This window comes from Gossypium hirsutum, chromosome A07, assembly GCF_007990345.1.
Source record: "Gossypium hirsutum isolate 1008001.06 chromosome A07, Gossypium_hirsutum_v2.1, whole genome shotgun sequence".
Taxonomy (NCBI): Eukaryota; Viridiplantae; Streptophyta; class Magnoliopsida; order Malvales; family Malvaceae; genus Gossypium; species Gossypium hirsutum.
In genome coordinates, this window is record NC_053430.1 from 53,753,184 (window position 1) to 53,771,727 (window position 18,544).

The following is an 18,544-nucleotide window of genomic DNA, read 5'->3' on the forward strand; positions in this document are numbered from 1 at the left end:
TCCTTGCGAAGACATCTGGCGACTAATGTGAGTGTCGATGACATCTCTGGAGTGTCGAAGAGGCCAAAATGTCAGTGAGGTGACTCACGTAAGGGACAAGGCAGATGAGGCCCCTCCTATGGCGATCTGTCTGGTGGCGAAACGCGAGGGCGATAAAATATGCCAAGTCAAATACATGGCCAGTCACTATGCTCCATAGGAAGTATGCGTCTATGGTGCTAACTACCCTGGTGCTCTCTCTCCTACCAATCAGAGTATGGGCCAAGATGGCATAAATGTAGCGTAGTGCTAGAAGGAGAGAAGTCGCCTTCGAGCAACTTGCATCATAGGGAACCGTGCTCACCGTGCTCACCATAAGGTCGGTCCAACAATTAAATGGCGAATAGTGTATGTGACGATGAAGCTGTAGGAAATTTTTTGAAGCCATGAACTCCTCCGTGTAGAGGCCTAAAGCAGCTCCAAACTCGGGTTCACTCATATGCCTGACAAGTCCACCAAGTTGGAAAACGATAGTACCAGCCTCGTCATGTGTGTTCATCATATGCTGTAGGTGGAAGGTAGTGCAGAACTCCAATGTCAGCTCCGAATAGGTGGGCTCAATAATCGCAAAGAACCAATCCCATGGCGCAGTATCGAGATGGAAGCGAACAAGGTGAGCGAGTTGGACCTGCTCCAAAGCGGCCCAATCAATACATCGACCCACTCCTAGCGATCGCAAGTGAAGAAGCTGAAACAGGTCATCCTGTGGGCCTGACGAGAATCGAAGCAGTGGGTGACGAGCTTCGATCGATGCACTCGATGAGGTTGTGCCAGGACCCTTCCGCTTTTTCAAAGCGAGGACGACAATCTTCTTACCTCGTGTGTTTGTCATTTTAGCCCTACAAAAATAAAAGAAGGGACTAATAAAAAAATAATTACAAATAATTCTTAATAGTAATCTATTCCTAAGATAGCATATCCGAATATTAAACCATGCAAAATTCAAAAGGGAAATAACAAATGAGAAAGAACCTAGAAGTAAGATCCAAAATATAGTCCTAATATGTATAATAAGTAATATGTTGATAAATAGGTAAAATAAGTCAATATATTATATGCATAACAAAACTAAAATAATTATTCTAAACTAAATATGGCCAAAATGATGAACTAAATATGGAGATTTTAAGAGTATAGCAGTAGCAATTTAAACATAATTATCCTAAACTAATCTGTAGCAAACAAAACTAAAATTAAGACAAAACTTAAACTAACTGAAATGCATAACAAAATTAAAATAAAGAAAAAGATAAAAGAAAAGAAATAAAATCCCTAACATAATAATAATTCAAATAATAATAATACTAATAATAATATTAATTATTGAGAGGGGTAAAAGGGGAAACCATCAGTGGTTGCCAGAGGAATAGACGACGGTGGGCCAGCGGTCGAAGGTAGGGAAGAAAATGGGACAAAATGGGAGAAAAGGAAAAAGAAAGGGAAGAAAGGAAAGGGGAGGGGGTCGACCGATGAGGGAGCACGGGCTGCTAGTGTCGGCTGAGTGGTCGGCATTAGGGGCGGCACGGGCGTGGGGACTAGGCCGTGCAGCACTAATGGTGGTTGTGTACGCAAGGGAGAAAGGAGGGAGGGGGAAGAGAGGGGAGAAAATGGAAAAGAAAAGAGGAAGAAAGCGTGGGGTGTAGGGGTGAAAGAGAAGGAAAGAAAAAGGGAGAGCTAAGGGTGGCCGGTCGGTGGGGGAGAGAGGTGACAGTCGGCAGCTAGGGTTGGGGATTTTGGGGAAGAGGAAGAAGAAAATCAAAATTAGGGTTTGGGGGTTTTAAAAGGGGAACGGCTGTGTGAGACCCATGTTGGGCCACACGGCCATGTCATACGCTCGTGTGGCTCACGTCCAGCCTGTGTTTATCGCTAAATTTTATTACCCAAGCATCACATAGCCTGAGGACATGCCCGTGTAGTGCACACAGTCACATCGCATGGCCGTGTCCAAGTCCTTCGCTTCTCCCACGCCCATGTGGTACCCCACACGCCCATGTGTCCAAACACAGGGCCGTGTGCCTTGCCCATGTGGCTCTCTGACTTATTTAAAATTTGAAAAAATTAGTTCCAGTTTTCACGCGGCCTAGGACACGCCCATGTGTCCAAGCCATGTGGCTTGATACTTGGGGTATTTTTAGCCCTGTTTCCACACGGCCAAGGACACACCCATGTATCTAGGCCATGTGGGCCTCTGTACCTGCACAAAATACTAAAAATAGCTAAAATAAACTAGTTAGTAGTGTTGCCTCCTGAGAAGCACTTATTTAGAGTCTAAGCTTGACTTACCTTTCATTTGCATGATTACGGTGGATTGAGGAGTTGAAACTCCTCTCTACTACTATCAATTTTACTAAAATAAGGTGTGAGTTGAGTATTATTTACCTTAAAAGTTTCGAATTTAGTATGTACCTCGACTGTACCATGTGGGAAGATGTTCATTATTGTGAAGGGAGTCTCTCCATTTGTATTAAGCTCTGAAGTAGCAATTCAAGGGTCCTTTTCATCTAACAATACTTTATCCCCAACTTTAATTCGCTTTGTTTCATCCCTACACTCATCGTGGTGTCTCTTTGATTTTTCGTGTGCTTTTGGTTTCTCCTTAACATGTGTTCACTAATCACCTAGTTCATTGATCTGAAGCCTTAGTTCTTCATGAGTTGCTCCGTTTTTGTGGCATGGATTAGAATGATGCTCCATCACGTTCTTCCTAGGGGACTCCTGTAAAGAAGTTTGAGTTGTAACATTATTTAAATTAACCGAATCATCTCGATTACTAGATATTTTAGCAGAATCACGAGCTTGGAGAGTAATCGTGTCATCACCTACATGAAGTATCAATTCACTTGTGCCAACATCAATGATAGATCTAGCAGTTGCTAAAAAGGGTCTTCCTAAAATTAAAGATACGTCACTATCCTCATCCATGTCTAAGACAACAAAGTCAACTAGGAATATAAATTTATCAATTTTGACCAGTACATCTTCAATAATACCTCTAGGAAATCCAATTGTTATGTCTGCTAATTCAATGCTCATTCTAGTTTGTTTGGGTTTCCCAAGACCGAGTTGTTTAAACATTTTATAGGGCATGACATTAATACTTGCCCCTAGATCAGCCAAAGCATTGTTAACATTTAAACTACAAATTAAACAGGGAATTGTAAAAGTCCCTCAATCTTTCAATTTGTTGGGTAGCTTATTCTATAGAATGGTTAAGTAAACTGTGTTTAATTCCACATGCGACGCCTCATCCAACTTTTGCTTATTTGCTAAAAGCTCCTTTAAAATTTAACTACGTTTGGCATCTACGAAAGAGCTTCAATAAACGGTAAGTTAATATGTAATTTTTTTAATAATTTAAGGAATTTACCAAATTGTTCATCCATGTGGTCTTTCCTTGTCGCCTTAGGGTATGGCACATGAGGTTTATATTCTCTACTTACCCTTTTTTTCTCACTGTGGTTCACATTATCCTTACCTTTACTTACCACAATTCCTTGCCTCGGTTCTGGTTCAGGTTCAAGTAACACTTCTTCATCTCGAACAGTAATTGCATTAAGCTGTTCCCTTGGGTTAGTTTTAGTATTACTTAGCAAACTACCTTGTGGTCATTCAGAAATCAACTTAGTAAGTTGTCCTATCTGAGTTTCGAGCCCTTGAATCGATGCTTGTTGATTTTTAAGCGCTGTTTCGGTATTCTGAAAATGAGTTTCTAACACCAAGATGAATTTCATTAGCATCTCTTCAAGGTTTAGCTTCTTTTCCTATTGGTAAGGTGGTTGTTGAAAACCTGGGGGATGTTGTGGCCTTTGATTTCCTTGACCACCCCACGAGAAATTGGGATGGTTCCTCCAACCTGCATTATAAGTGTTACTGTATGGGTTATTTTGAGGTCTAGAATTATTATTACCCATATATTGAACTTGTTCCTCCTCGGTGCTAGGGTTGAAGGTTGGATAATCTCTGTGTACTCCTCCTCTACTTGAATCACACCTCATCACTGGATGTACCTGAGTAGAATTATACAAGCCATCAATCTTTTTCTTTAAAAGTACTACCTGGTTAGATAGCATAGTAACCGCGTTGAGGTTAAAAACACCAGCAACTTTCGTCAGCTTCGTTCTCATAACTTGCCACTGATAGTTATTCAGTGACATCTCTTCAATAAATTCGTAAGCCTCTTCTAGTATTTTGTTGTTTAATATTCCACCAACGGCTGCATTGATAAGTTGCCTTGTTGAGGGATTCACACCACTGTAAAAAGTTTGAACCTGCAGCCATAAGGGTAACCCATGGTGAGGGCACCTTCTCAATAAGTCCTTGTATCTCTCCCATGCATCATAAAGTGTTTCTAAATCCATCTGCACAAAATAAGAAATATCATTCCTTAATTTAGCCGTTTTAGCCGGCAGAAAATATTTAAGTACAAATTTTTCAGTCATTTGTTCCCAAGTAGTGATTGACCCTCGTAGTAATGAGTTTAACCACTGTTTAGCTTTGTTCCTCAATGAGAATGGGAACAACCGAAGGCAAATGGCATCGTCAGAAACACCATTGATCTTAAAAGTGTCATAGAATTCCAGAAAATTTGCTAAATGAGTGTTTGGATCCTCGTCCTGCAAACCATCAAACTGAACAAACTATTGTATCATTTGAATCGTGTTAGGTTTCAGTTCAAAATTATTTACAGTGATAGTAGGTCTAACTATACTCGATCCAGCTCCTGTTAAATTAGGTTTAGCATAATCATACATAGTACGAGGAGCAGGATCCTGATTTACTAGGTTCGTAATAGCCACAGGAGGTAGCGGATTATTTTGATTATCATCTATCTCTTCGGTTGTGGTTTGAATATCATCCTCTTTCCCTTCCTCTATGTATCATAGGCTGCGCCTTATCTCTCTTCGGTTTCTACGAGCTGTGCTTTTGATGTCACTATCAAAAAGTAGAGGTCCTGACGGGTTTCTTCTAGTCATAAACTATAAAAACCTGTCAGAAGTAAGGAAAAGAAAATTTAGTAAATAAAAACAAAATTAAATTGCAATAAAAATAAAAAAATGGCTAAAGTAATAAAAATTAAGTCTTCCTAATATCTTAGTCCCCGGCAACAGTGCCAAAAACTTGATGGTCATTAAATTAGCTAAAAATTCGACTTAAGACAAGCGCTCCTATCGAACAGTAGCATAGTTATGGTGAGACCGGAAATATCGTATCCACGAGGAGTAAAAGTACTAGTAATTACTATATTTTTTATTATCTAGCCTAAGAATTAAAGGATGTTTTTAAACTAAACTAATTTTTTAATTTAACTATGATTACCACAGAGATGAAAGTTGGAAAATACTATAGGAAAGCCAATGGAGAAGACAATACCCAAGAGAGAATTCACCTAGACTTCACTTATTACCTCTGACTTAAATGATATATTCACTTGACTTATTCTGTAGAAATCCCTGATTTATGTTAGTATCCCTTTCAAGACTAAAAACAACTGACTCTAGGTTGATTAATCGAAATATCTTTCTAATTAAAACCCCTATTGTCGCATTAACTCAATCTATGGATTCCCTCATTAGCTTTGACTCTAATCCTGCAAATTTATGTCATCCTATCACTAGGATTGCATGCAACTCCGCTTAATTATGAATGATCTACTCTTAAATAGGAACTTTTCCTCCACTGAATAAGCACATCAAAAACCTGAATTAATATCCTAGAATATTAAAGCAAATATTAAAACTTACAACTAAGAATAAGAACAAATATTTATCATATAAATCAAAGAGTAATAAGGTTCATCTTAGGTTTCATCTCCCTTACGTATTTAGGAAGTTTAGTTCATAATAATAATGGAAAACATCTCAAAGTTTGGAAAACAACAAAACATAAATAAACCCAAAGAACTTCTAGGAAATTAGATGGAAATCTTCAGTCTTAATGTAGATCCTGGCTCCGAGGTGACTCCGATGGCTGTTCTTGAATATTTTCTGCCTCCCACTCTGCGTGTCCCCTCTAATCCTCTTTTAGGGTATTTATATAGGCTTTAGAATTCTTCCAAACCCTTAAAGTGGCCTTTTTTCGAGTAGAACTAGACTTGAGCTCGATAGGGACACGACCGTGTGCCACGCCCGTGTGCAAGTGCTCAAACCATGTGCAATTCTTATTTCGTTTCTAGTCGACACGGCCATGACACACAGGCTTGTGGTTTGCCTGTGTGCCTCACACGGGCGTGTGGTCTACCCGTGTCGAAGTGCCTAGCCTATGTGCAACACTGTTTTAAGCCTAATTTGTTCATTTTTGGCCCGTTTCTCGCTCTTTTTGCTATCCTAAGCTCACCTAAGTATAAAAACATGAAATTAAAGAATTAGGAGCATCAAATTCACTAAAACCAAGGAAAAATCATTCATAAGTATGCCAAGCATGGGGTAAATATATGTATAATTTATGGTTTATCACTGATAGTAGCCAGACCTCAAATCAGTCTTAGAAAACATGACAGCTCCCTTCAACTGATCGAACAAAACATTGATCCTTGGCAAAGGATACTTGTTCTTTCTTCATAGTTCCCTTGTTGAGCTGTTTATAGTTGATACATAACCTCATGTATCCGTCTTTCTTTTTCACAAAAAGTACCAGGGCACCCCACGGTGAATAGCTCGGCCTCGCAAATCCCTTATCCGTTAACTCTTCCAACTGTATCTTCAACTCTTTCAATTCCATCGGAGCCATCCTATAAGAACGATCAGATAGGCGCCGTACTAGGGACCAACTCGATACCAAATCCAACTTCCCTAGTTGGAGGTAATCTAGACAACTCTTCCGGAAACACATCTATAAACTCACAAACCATTGGTATTGATTCAATCTTTGATTCAGACACTTGAGTATTCAGTACAAAGCCTTGAAACTAAATTTATCCATCATTGTTGATGCCATTGTTTTGTAGTTGTTATGGGCTTGTTTGAAGAGGGGGCACCCATTTTGTTATAATTTGTTTGCGTATTAACTCTATTATTTCTTGATATATGTTTTTTCAAATATACTGTTCAAACATCTACCTGATTTAATTGGTAATCATGTACTAAATCATTTACAGCTAATTTTGTATACCGTAACATATTTCTCAGCAACCAAATACGATATTATTACAGATAGGTTATTCGATTCATCTTGTCCAATCTGAAGAACATTCTCGTCTTCAAATTTCAACTTAATAACTTTTCTTCCACAGTCTACTACAACACTATGAAAAGGTAACCAATCCATCCCCAGAATTACATCAAATTCATTAAACAGCAATAACATCAAGTTAGCCGAAAAACAACGACCTCTAATTGTCAAAGGACAAGTCAACTAACACATGTCTGCCTAAAGGGTTTGACACTTTTATCACAATTTCAGTAGACTCTACTAGCATGCTCGTACGGAGTATCAATTCCATACAAATATAAGAGTGGGTAGACCCCGGATCAATTAAAGTAACAATCGATATATCATGGATAGAAAAGGTACCCGTAATCACATCGGGAGACTCTGCCTCTTCACGGGCATGTATGGCATAGTAGGCGCTCTGCCCTTGGACCCCACTGTAACATCTCTTGGTACACCTCTACTGCTAGCCCCACTTCCAGGGTTCTTATGTGGTCTACCCCTTGAAGGAGCACTATTTTCCCTCACATCTTGCTTTTTCTCTTTATCTTCTAATTCAGGACAGTTTCGGATGAAGTGGTCTGGTGATCCATGATAAACGTAAATTATACATATTTTATCCCATGTTTAATGCATTTTATGGATGATTTCCCATTAGAATTGGTGAATTCAATGCTCCTAATGCTTTAATTTCATGTTTTATACTTAGGAGAGCATAGAAGAGCGAAAGGAACGAGAAACAGGCCAAAAATAGAAAAAATGGGCCAAAGTACGAAATCAACATGGCCTGGACCTCCTCACACGGGCAGACCACACAACCGTGTCAATTTTGCAGGCTCAAACACGGCCTGAAGTAATCGAACACAGGCGTGTCCCTGCCAAGCCCAAGTTGAGTCCAATTCAGAAAAGGCTAATTTTGAGGGCTTTTAGGCATTCCAAAGCCTATAAATACACCTTAGAGGAGGAAGAAAAGGAGACGGAGAATAGGGAGTAAGGAATTACTCCAAGGAAACCGATTGATCCATCTTAGAAGCCAGATTCATCATCAAGACTAAAGATCTCTCCTCAATTTCCCTTCAGGAGTTTTTAGGTTTTCTTTATGTTTTGTATTCTTTATTCTTCTGTGATATTTTCTTATTTAGTTATGAACTAAAACCCCTAAATACCTAAGGGGAATGAAACTTAAGACGAATCTTATTATTATTTTCTGAATCGTATGATAAATATTTAACTTGTTCTTAATTATGTGTTCTTAATTCTTGTTTTGATATCCCAAGATACTAATTCAAGACAAGCTCTTATTTAGAGGAGGAATAGACCCTATCTAAGAGTACATTTGTCATAATTAAGCGAAGTTGATTGCGTGCCTAGACATAGGGTGACAAGATTTTGCCAGATTATGGTGAAACCTAATAAGGGGATCCATAGATCGTGTTAATGCAACCCTAGAGTGTTAATTAGAGAAAAGTCTTGGTTATTCAATCTAGGGATTAGACGTTATTAGTCTTGAATAGGGATAATAACATAACTTAGGGATCTCTATGGAACAAGTTGAATGAATAAATCGTCTGATTTGGAGCTAGAATAACAAGTAAAGTCTAGGTGGATTTTTCCTTAGGTATTGTCTTAAGTCAATCGATTTTCCCCAAAAGCAATTCCCCAATTCTTTTCTTTGCGAGTTCTTAGTTTAGATAATTAGTTAATTGAAACAAAACCTCTTTATTCTTAGGCTAGATAATAGAAAGACAGTTATTACTAGTACTTTTAGTTCCTTTGGGTTCGACAATCCGATCTTGTTAAAACTATACTACTGTTCGATAGGTACACTTGCCTACATCGCAATAATAGTTAGTTCAAGAATGAGTAATTATAAATCTTTAAAACCTATCACGAAATCATGGGATCAAGTTTTTTGCGCCATTGCCAGGGAGCTAAGATATTAGGAACGCTCAATTTTTATTACTTTAGCCATTTATTTTTCTTGCAATTTAATTTAATTTTATTATTATTATTATTTATCAACTTAATTTTTCTTTCTCTTGGCAGGTTTTTATAGTTTATGACTAGAAGAAACCCGTCAGGACCATTACTTTTTGATGAAGAAATCGATCGTACAGTTTGCAGAAATCAAAGAGAAATAAGGCGAAGCTTACGAAACATAGAGAACGAGCAAGAAGATGATACTCAACCCCCAATCGAAGTGATGGCTGAAAACCAAGACAATCAGCTACCTTTTGCAATTGCGGCTAATCAAAATCCTGCTCCACGCACTATGTATGATTATGCTAAACCTTCTTTAACAGGAACTGAATCGAGCATAGTTAGACCTGCTGTAGCTGCAAATACTTTTGAATTAAAACCTAACACTATTCAAATGATACAACAATTTGTTCAGTTTGATGGTTTGCAGGATGAAGATCCCAACGCTCACTTAGCAAACTTTCTGGAGTTTTGCGATACATTTAAAATCAATGGTGTTTCTGATGATGACATTCGTCTTTGGTTATTCCCTTTTTCATTAAGGAACAAAGCTAAACAGTGGTTGAACTCGTTACTACGAGGGACAATTACTACTTGGGAACAAATGACTGAAAAATTCTTACTAAAATATTTTTCGCCGGCTAAATTACGCAATGATATCTCTTCTTTTATGTAGATGAATTTAGAAACCCTCTATGATGTATGGAACAGATACAAGGACTTACTGAGAAGGTACCCTCACCATGGGTTACCACTTTGGCTCCAAGTTCAAACATTCCACAATGGTCTGAATCCTTCGACTTGGCAAATGGTTGACGCAGCTGCTGGCGGAACCATCAATAATAAAACACCTGAAGATGCCTATGAGTTTATTGAGGAGATGTCACTGAATAACTATCAGTGGCAAGTCATGAGGAAAAAGCCAATGAAAACAGTCGTCGTTTATAACGTCGATTCGGTCACCATGCTCTCTAATTAGGTAGAACTCTTAAATAAAAAGATTGATGGTTTTCTTAGTTCTTCACAGGTTCACCCAGTAATGCAGTGCAAAGCAAGTGGAGGTGGAACAAGCCATTTGGAATACCAACCTTATGGCTACAACATGGATAACGAGCAATTAAACTACATGGGTAATAATCCTCGACCTCAAAACAATCCATATAGCAACACTTACAATGCAGGTTGGAGGAACCACCCCAATTTCTCGTGGAGCGGTCAAGAAAATCAAAGACCACAACCACCTTCAGGCTACCAACAACTACCCTACCAACTGAAAAAGAAGCCGAACCTTGAAGAGATGCTCTCAAAGTTTATTTCGGTGTCAGAAACTTGTTTCCAAAACACTGAGACAGCACTTAAAAATCAACAAGCATCGATCCAAGGGCTCGAAACTCAGATAAGCTAGCTTTCCAAACTAATTTTCGAACGACCACAAGGTAGCTTGCGAAGTAATACTGAACCCAACCCAAGGGAACAGCTAAACGCAATTAATATTCAAGATGAAGAAGGAGTTGTTGAGCCTGAACCAGAACTGAGGCAAGAAACTGTGGTCAGCAAAGGTCAAGGTGAGGTAGATAAAAACAAAACGGTGAATATCAAATATAAACCTCGTGTGCCATACCCCAACGCGACAAGGAAAGATCACTCCGATGAAAAATTTGGTAAATTCCTTAAACTCTAAAAAAAATTACATATTAACTTACCGTTTATTGAAGATCTATCGCAGATGCCAAACGCAATGAAATTTTTAAAAGAGCTTTTAGCAAATAAGTGGAAGTTGGACGAGGCATTGCATGTGGAGCTAAACGCAATATGCTCAGCTATTCTGAAAAATAAGCTACCGAACAAACTAAAAGATCTAGGGAGTTTTACGATTCCTTGCTTAATTGGTAGTTTAGATGTAAATAATGCATTAGCTGATTTAGGGGCTAGTATCAACGTCATGCCTTTTAAAATATTCAAGCAACTAGGTCTCGAGAAACCTAAACAGATTAGGATGAGCATTCAATTAGCAGATAAAACTATAAGATTTCCTAGGGGTATTATTGAAGATGTGCTAGTCAAAATCGATAAATTTATATTTCCCGTTGACTTCATTGTTTTAGACATAGAGGAGGATAACAATACTCCTTTAATCCTAGGAAGGTCCTTTTTAGCAACTTTTAAAACAATTATTGATGTTGGCACAGGTGAGCTCACGCTTCTCATAGAAGACAAAGCACTTACCCTTCAAGCTCGCAATTCTGACAACACATCAGAAATTGAAGGTGATCGTCTAAACCATTCTATTAAAACTGACCACATGATACAACCCACTTTGAAGGAGATAAGTTTGAAGGAAGTACATGAGCCACTCTCAAACAACAGTAGAGGTTCTATTCATGAAGAACGAAGGCTGCAAATAGAGGAGCTAGATGAATGGAGAACACATAAACCGAGAACACACGATAAACAGAAACTACGCCAGAACGAGCCCGATACTTCTCCAAATCAACTTAAGGTTGGTGATAAAGTCTTATTAGTTGCCGCAGATCCCCACATTGTCACTACCACACCAAATGAGGAAATCCCTCTTACGGTACTCAGTATTTTTACATTCAGTATGGTGGAGGTGAGTCATCCCAAATTCGGCACTTTTAAGGTAAACAATACCCGTTTAAATACTTATTTTTAGATTGATAGTAGGAATAAGGAGTATAACATCCTCGAACCACCATGATCATTCAACGGAGAGGTAAGTCGAGCTTAGACTATAAATAAGCGCTTCTCAAGAGGCAACCAGAGCGCTAACTGTATTAACTTCTTCCAAAATTTAGTCTTCAACATCTAACTTACTAAAGGAGCTCTTTAATATAGGTTTTCCATAAAGACACGGCCAAGCACACGGGCGTGCTTATGGCCATGTGAAAATAGGGTAAGGATTTCCCTAACACGGGCTACGATACAATGCCATGATCGTGTGACATGATCGTAGTCAAACCTGCCAAAGCAACACGGGCGTGCGACATGCCTGTGTGGAAGACCCGTGGTTGAAACTGAGAAACTAGCACGGGCGTGAGACATGCCCGTGTCCAGCACCCGTGATTGAACATGTCAAATTAACACGGTCGTGCAACACGGCCGTGTGAACCCATACACTCGAGGTACACGGGCGTGGGACGAATTTCAGACGTGCCCAAATAGGAAAAACGTGAAACACACTGGCAAAAATTAGGGAACACGAGCGTGTGCCATGGCCGTGTGGCCTAAAATCTATAAGCACCCTGCACTATTCATTTTCTTTCCTATTAAAAAACCCTAACCCTAGTCGCTGCAAGTTCACACGGCCTCCTTACCACGCCCGTGCTCCGTCTACAACTCTATTCTTGACGCCCAATCTCTTCCCTTAGCGTTTGTTTACTCTTTTTCCTTTTATTTCACTGATTTATAACGTTATTTATCATATTAGTCTATATTGATAAACACATAAATTTCATTTATCAAACAAGTTATCATCTTTCTCATGGTTAAAATCTTACTCATTACATGATTCCTACACTTCATTTAATTAGTTAGAAGTGAATATTCAAGGCTAGGATAGTTGAAATAATCATGCATATTGTGTTGACATCTCTTTTCATTCATATAGTATTTTGGATTCCATTCCTTGCCATTTATACTTATATCACCATGCTCATGCCACAAAGAAATGGGTCATTGAACTTATTGTTTTAATTGAATTTAGTAATTGTGACTGAATATATTTATGCATTTTCCTTTTCGAATTTAGTCGCATTCCTTTTATATATTATAAATTGTCCACTCATCAAAAAGACAAATTGATGTTTCCACTTGCAGGTACACAATGTCGTTTTCAAGCGGAAAGAAAATCGTCGTACCTGCTTCAAAGAAGAGGAAGGGAGCGTCCTCTTCCATGGGTCCAACCACGAAAATTCATCACCCTCTCCTATAGTTTCCCCGAGGGCCCCAAGAAGAACTGTTCCAAATACTTTGGGCCCGACCTTTAATTGCGGGAAGCTGTATCGACTGGGCTGCTGTAGAACAAGTTCAGTTGGCTGATTCGATTTGAGCCCTCCTAACCACTGACCCTTGGGAGCTATTCTTTAGGATTATCCAGCCAACATACCTTGAGCTCACGATGGAACTATGCTCAACGTTCCATCTTCAGACCGTAATGACGAACTACGATGATCCCAGAACGGTTCAATTTCGCCTAGGTAGATTAATACGCCAGCTAAGTGTCCCAGAGTTCGGTGCTGCACTGGGCTTAGATACGGAGGAGAATAATTAAGACACTCTTAGTCATCACATACACTTCTCCCCCTCGAAGTGTTGGCACACGTTGGCCACTGGCACAGCCTCCTACAATCCTAGCCGCTCCAAGGCATCAGTTCTCCCACCATCCCTGAGGTACCTACATGCCATTTTGGCTCACATGATTATAGGGAGACGAGAGAGCACTAGCGTCATCAACACTCACGACACCTACTTTTTATGGTGCATGTCGCTTGGGCACGTCATCGACCTTGCCTATTTCATCGCCCTCGCGATTAAGCACCAAACGGAGCGGCATAGGAAGGGGTTCATCTCCATCGACCCCTACGTGGCTCAGCTGGCGCGACACTTCGGGCTCCTCAACACCGCAACCCAAGAATCATCCATCACCCTCATCTACCAGATGTCTCCACAAGGCATCTCGAGCATGCTTAGCATGAGGATGATCGAGAGGCGCCGAGGAGCCTACCCTCCCCAGTATCGTCTCGCTCAATCTACCGATGAGGAGGCCTACGAGGACATTCCTGATGATGTCCCCTAAAAAGTTCGGTTATTTCTTATTGAGTAATTATTCTTCCTAATATCCCCTAAAAAGTTCCTGATTTTATCACAGTTATATCGAGCTCTTAAGCTCATCATCACATAGGAACTAAAACTCCACCGGAAAAGGTTCTCCACGACTGCCATGTCCTGCTCGACCATGACCATAGCTACCACTAGATATAATATTCTTGTGGCACAAGACTTATGGATTAATGAACCTCTATGACCGCCAAAGTATCCTCCTCCACTCTCGAACCAATTACTCTCCAAAACTCCAGTTCGAGGAATTCATCATACAAGAAGTTTCACTTCTCCCCCTATTTATTTTTTTTACTTTAATATCTATCTTTGTACATTGAGGGCAATGTACGTCTTAAGTGTGGGGGGGATATTTATCTCATTATCAGAAAAATCCCTGAATGACTGCCTTGTTCTCTTGGAAAGCTCTCATATCGTATTTAGGATAAATTTTGATTGATTTATGATGATGGTTGATATATCTTGAATTAAAACATAGGAAATTATGCATTGATTGTTTAAACTTTAAGACATTAGAGAATCAAGCATGATGAGTTGATTTTTAAGAATTCAAAATCTTAGGCTGTTTCCCTAAAGTTTAGGTATTACTTTGAATTGGAATTCATAAGTTTTTAACATCAAAAAGCCATAATTTTTGTGAGATTTTTGAGCCTTTTTTAGCATCTATTAATTCTTTCATGCTCACTTTTATTATTGCTTTGAGTGCGTCAGTATTGAACTGTTATTCTAGAACTTGCTTGATTATGCATGTCGAGACCACACCATTTGATTTGATATGTCAAAATGATTAAGGCACTTAAGATTAACCCACTCATGCCATGAAAAGCCTACCTCCACGATTAACCCCTAGTAAACCCCCTTGAGCCTAACAAACCAGTCTTAGTATTACCCTCAATATTAACCCTTAACCCATTATTGTTGAAATCCCCTAAATTAATCCCTATTTTTATCGAGATTTGAGTTGAATGGATTGCTTAGCTATGTTTTGTTCTTAATAGTTAGTCTATGTTATTTAACCTGTTCTTAAAAAAAACTATGTATATTTATTTTTAATTCCATATTCTGAGAAGAAGCTCTATTGTACGCAAGTGAAGATTAACTCTTTTTCTAGTTAGGAAATTTTTCAATTCAACCTCGATTCTAACCCTTTCTTTCAGCTTGTGACCACACCCCCTAACCAAGCCTCAATACAACCCTCTAAAGACCTTTTGATTGATTTATCATCTTAAATTATAGTGGTGGAGATTTGATTTTCATGCAAGCCTATAGTAATGACTTTTCATTATTGACTATTGAGTGCTTCATTTATTGTCCTTAAACACCTCGAGTGATTTGAGTGAATCTTTAGTGAGGATGTAAAACTCTGTGATATTCTGAATCAAAGGTAATTACTTAGATGAGGGGAGACACCTATGTTTGCATGAATAAAATGCTCAACTTGGAATGTTTGGAACTTTTATGTTCTTTTTGTTGAATTTTCAATGTATGATTACTTATGGATTAATGTGAGATATTATCGATAGAAATTATAAGTTGAGAAGAATTTATTTTGATTATGAGTTGAGAATTTTGCTTGAGGACAAGCAAATGCTTAAGTGTGGGGATATTTGATAAATCATAAATTATACATATCTTTACCCCATGTTTAATGCATTTTATAGATGATTTCCCATTAGAATTGGTGAATTCGATGCTCCTAATGCTTTAATTTCATGTTTTATACTTAGGAGAGCATAGGAGAGCGAAAGGAACGAGAAACGGGCCAAAAATAGAGAAAATGGGCCAAAGTACGAAATCAACACGGCTTGGACCTCCTCACACGGGCAGACCACACGGCCGTGTCAATTTGGCAGGCTCGAACACAGGCGTGTGCCATTGGCGTGTCCCTACTGAGTCCAAGTTGAGTCCAATTCAGAAAAGGCTAATTTTGAGGGATTTTAGGCATTCCAAAGCCTATAAAACACCCTAGAGGAGGAAGAAAAGGAGACAGAGAATAGGGAGTAAGGAATTACTCCAAGGAAGTCGATTGATCCATTTCAGAAGCCGGATTCATCATCAAGACTGAAGATCTCTCCTCAATTTCCCTTCAGGAGTTTTTGGGTTTTCTTTATGTTTTGTTTTGTTTATTCTTCTGAGATGTTTTCTTATTTAGTTATGAACTAAAACCCCTAAATACCTAAGGGGAATGAAACCTAAGACGAATCTTGTTATTATTTTCTGAATCGTATGATAAATATTTAACTTGTTCTTAATTATGTGTTCTTAATTCTTATTTTGATATCCCAAGATGCTGATTCAAGACAAGATCTTATTTAGAGGAGGAATAGACCCTATCTAAGAGTACATTTGTCATAATTAAGAGGAGTTGATTGCGCACCTAGACATAGGGTGACAAGATTTTGCCGGATTAGGGTGAAACCTAATAAGGGGATTCATAGATCGAGTTAATGCAACCCTAGAGTGTTAATTAGAGAAAAGTCTCAGTTATTCAATCTAGGTATTAGACATTATTAGTCTTGAATAGGGATAATAACATAACTTAGGGATCTCTACGGAACAAGTTGAATGAATAAACCGTCCGATTCGGAGCCAGAATAACAAGTAAAGTTTAGGTGGATTTTTCCTTAGGTATTGTCTTAAGTCAATCGATTTTCCCCAAAAGCAATTCCCTAATTCTTTTCTTTGCGAGTTCTTAGTTTAGATAATTAGTTAATTAAAACAAAACCTCTTTATTCTTAGGCTAGATAATAAAAAGACAGTCACTACTAGTACTTTTAGTTCCTTTGGGTTCGACAATTTGGTCTTGCTAAAACTATACTACTGTTCGATAGGTACACTTGCCTACATCGCAATAATAGTTAGTTCAAGAACGAGTAATTATAAATCTTTAAAACCTATCACGAAATCACGTGATCAATCCACATTTGATACAACCCCTCTCGTTCCCTTAGTACTTACCAAAATGACGCCTACCACATTGCGAACATTCTGGCCTATTTGGCCGAGCACTACCGACACTCATGATAGAAGTGGTCTGGGCTTTAGAAGCCATATTCTGCTTATTCCTGCTCTTATTTGAGAATCCCACTGACACGTTCGATCGGGTAGGAAACTCTCTCGATCTCTTAGATGAGGTCTGCTGTGATTTCCCCATATGTCCTTTTCTTGAGTCTCGGGACTCCATGTCAGCTCTTCTCTTCTCTTTGGCTAACTCCTCAGCCTTACATGCTCTCTCCACGAGCACCATAAATTCCCTCAATTCTAAGACGCCAACTAAAAGACGGATATTTTTGTTTAAACCATCTTCAAACCTCTTGCACATAATGGCTTCTGTAGATACACACTCTCGCGCATACTTGCTGAGTCTCATAAACTCACGCTCGTATCTTGTCACTATCATACGGCCTTGCTTCAGCTCTAAAAACTTTTTCCTTTTTTGGTGTGACACCCCTAATTTGACCCTAATCGGAAAATGGTTTCGGGACCACAAAACCGAGCCACAAAAATAATTAATTGTTATATTTTATGCTTATTATTTATGAATAAGTATGTGTGAAAATTTCATGCTTTAATTTTGTCATTTGGATGTGAAATAAATAAAAAGGGGCTTATGTGAAAAATCTTGAAAATGTCATAGGTTAATTGGTAGTGGCTAAAAATTTGCATGGTTTGAAACATGAGGGACTTGCATGTCAAACATTCCTTTTTCTTGGTAGTGGACGGCAAGGATGGGCATGAATGACACATTTTGGCATTTTGTATGTTATATTTTAGTTAAATAATATCAAATAGTTTTATAATAAATCAAGTTATTATATGTCATAAATTATAAGAGGAATTAAATAATTAAAAGGGTGAGAAAAAAAAGTTGGGTCTTTCTTCTCCTCCATTGCCGTAGCCAAAAGGGGGGGAAGAAAGTTTGGTTGCTTTGATTTTTGGCTTAGAAGATGGCTAGAATGAGGTATGTGTTGAATGGTTCTTGAAAATCTATGCATGTTTGAGATGATTAGTTCAAACTCTACTTATCCCATAGATTACACTTAGAATTTTGAGGTTTGAGATTCGGTCAATAAGCTTGAAACTCATAGTAGTTTGTTTTGGTAAGCTTGGTATACGGATGATAGATGTGTTTTGGTTTTGGTTTGATAATGATGTTAATGATGGTGATTTTCGGTCATGCATTAACTTAAATTGTAAGTATGATTTATGGTATAATTTGTGTGATGGAATGGTCTTGAGATTTGGCTTGATTAAATGGGTAAAATGCTAAGTGTTTTAAAGATGATGTAATGGTTATTTCGGTTTATGTGAAGTAAATATAGATGATGGTTATAAGCTGTTTTATGATTTGATAATGGTGATTAAATGTTGTAGTTAAGTGTTTAGATATATATATATATTAATAATGAATTTAGTTGTACTTGCTATGTGAGAAATGTGCAATGCTATAGGTATTTGATTATTAGATATGGTTATTTTAAGTTGATTTGTAATGGTATGATTGCATTGATGAATTGGTTTG

General features: G+C 38.4%; 2 non-coding genes across 2 annotated transcripts; one reads left to right on the top strand and one right to left on the bottom strand.

The window, feature by feature from the left end:
• The first annotated feature begins 4,323 nt into the window (after positions 1-4,323).
• Positions 4,324-4,430, top strand: LOC121203847 (small nucleolar RNA R71). Its single transcript, XR_005898782.1, has one exon. It is a non-coding gene; the product is annotated as a small nucleolar RNA R71 (small nucleolar RNA).
• A 5,378-nt stretch (positions 4,431-9,808) lies between these two features.
• Positions 9,809-9,915, bottom strand: LOC121203797 (small nucleolar RNA R71). The gene has a single exon (XR_005898734.1). It is a non-coding gene; the product is annotated as a small nucleolar RNA R71 (small nucleolar RNA).
• Positions 9,916-18,544: the final 8,629 nt, after the last annotated feature.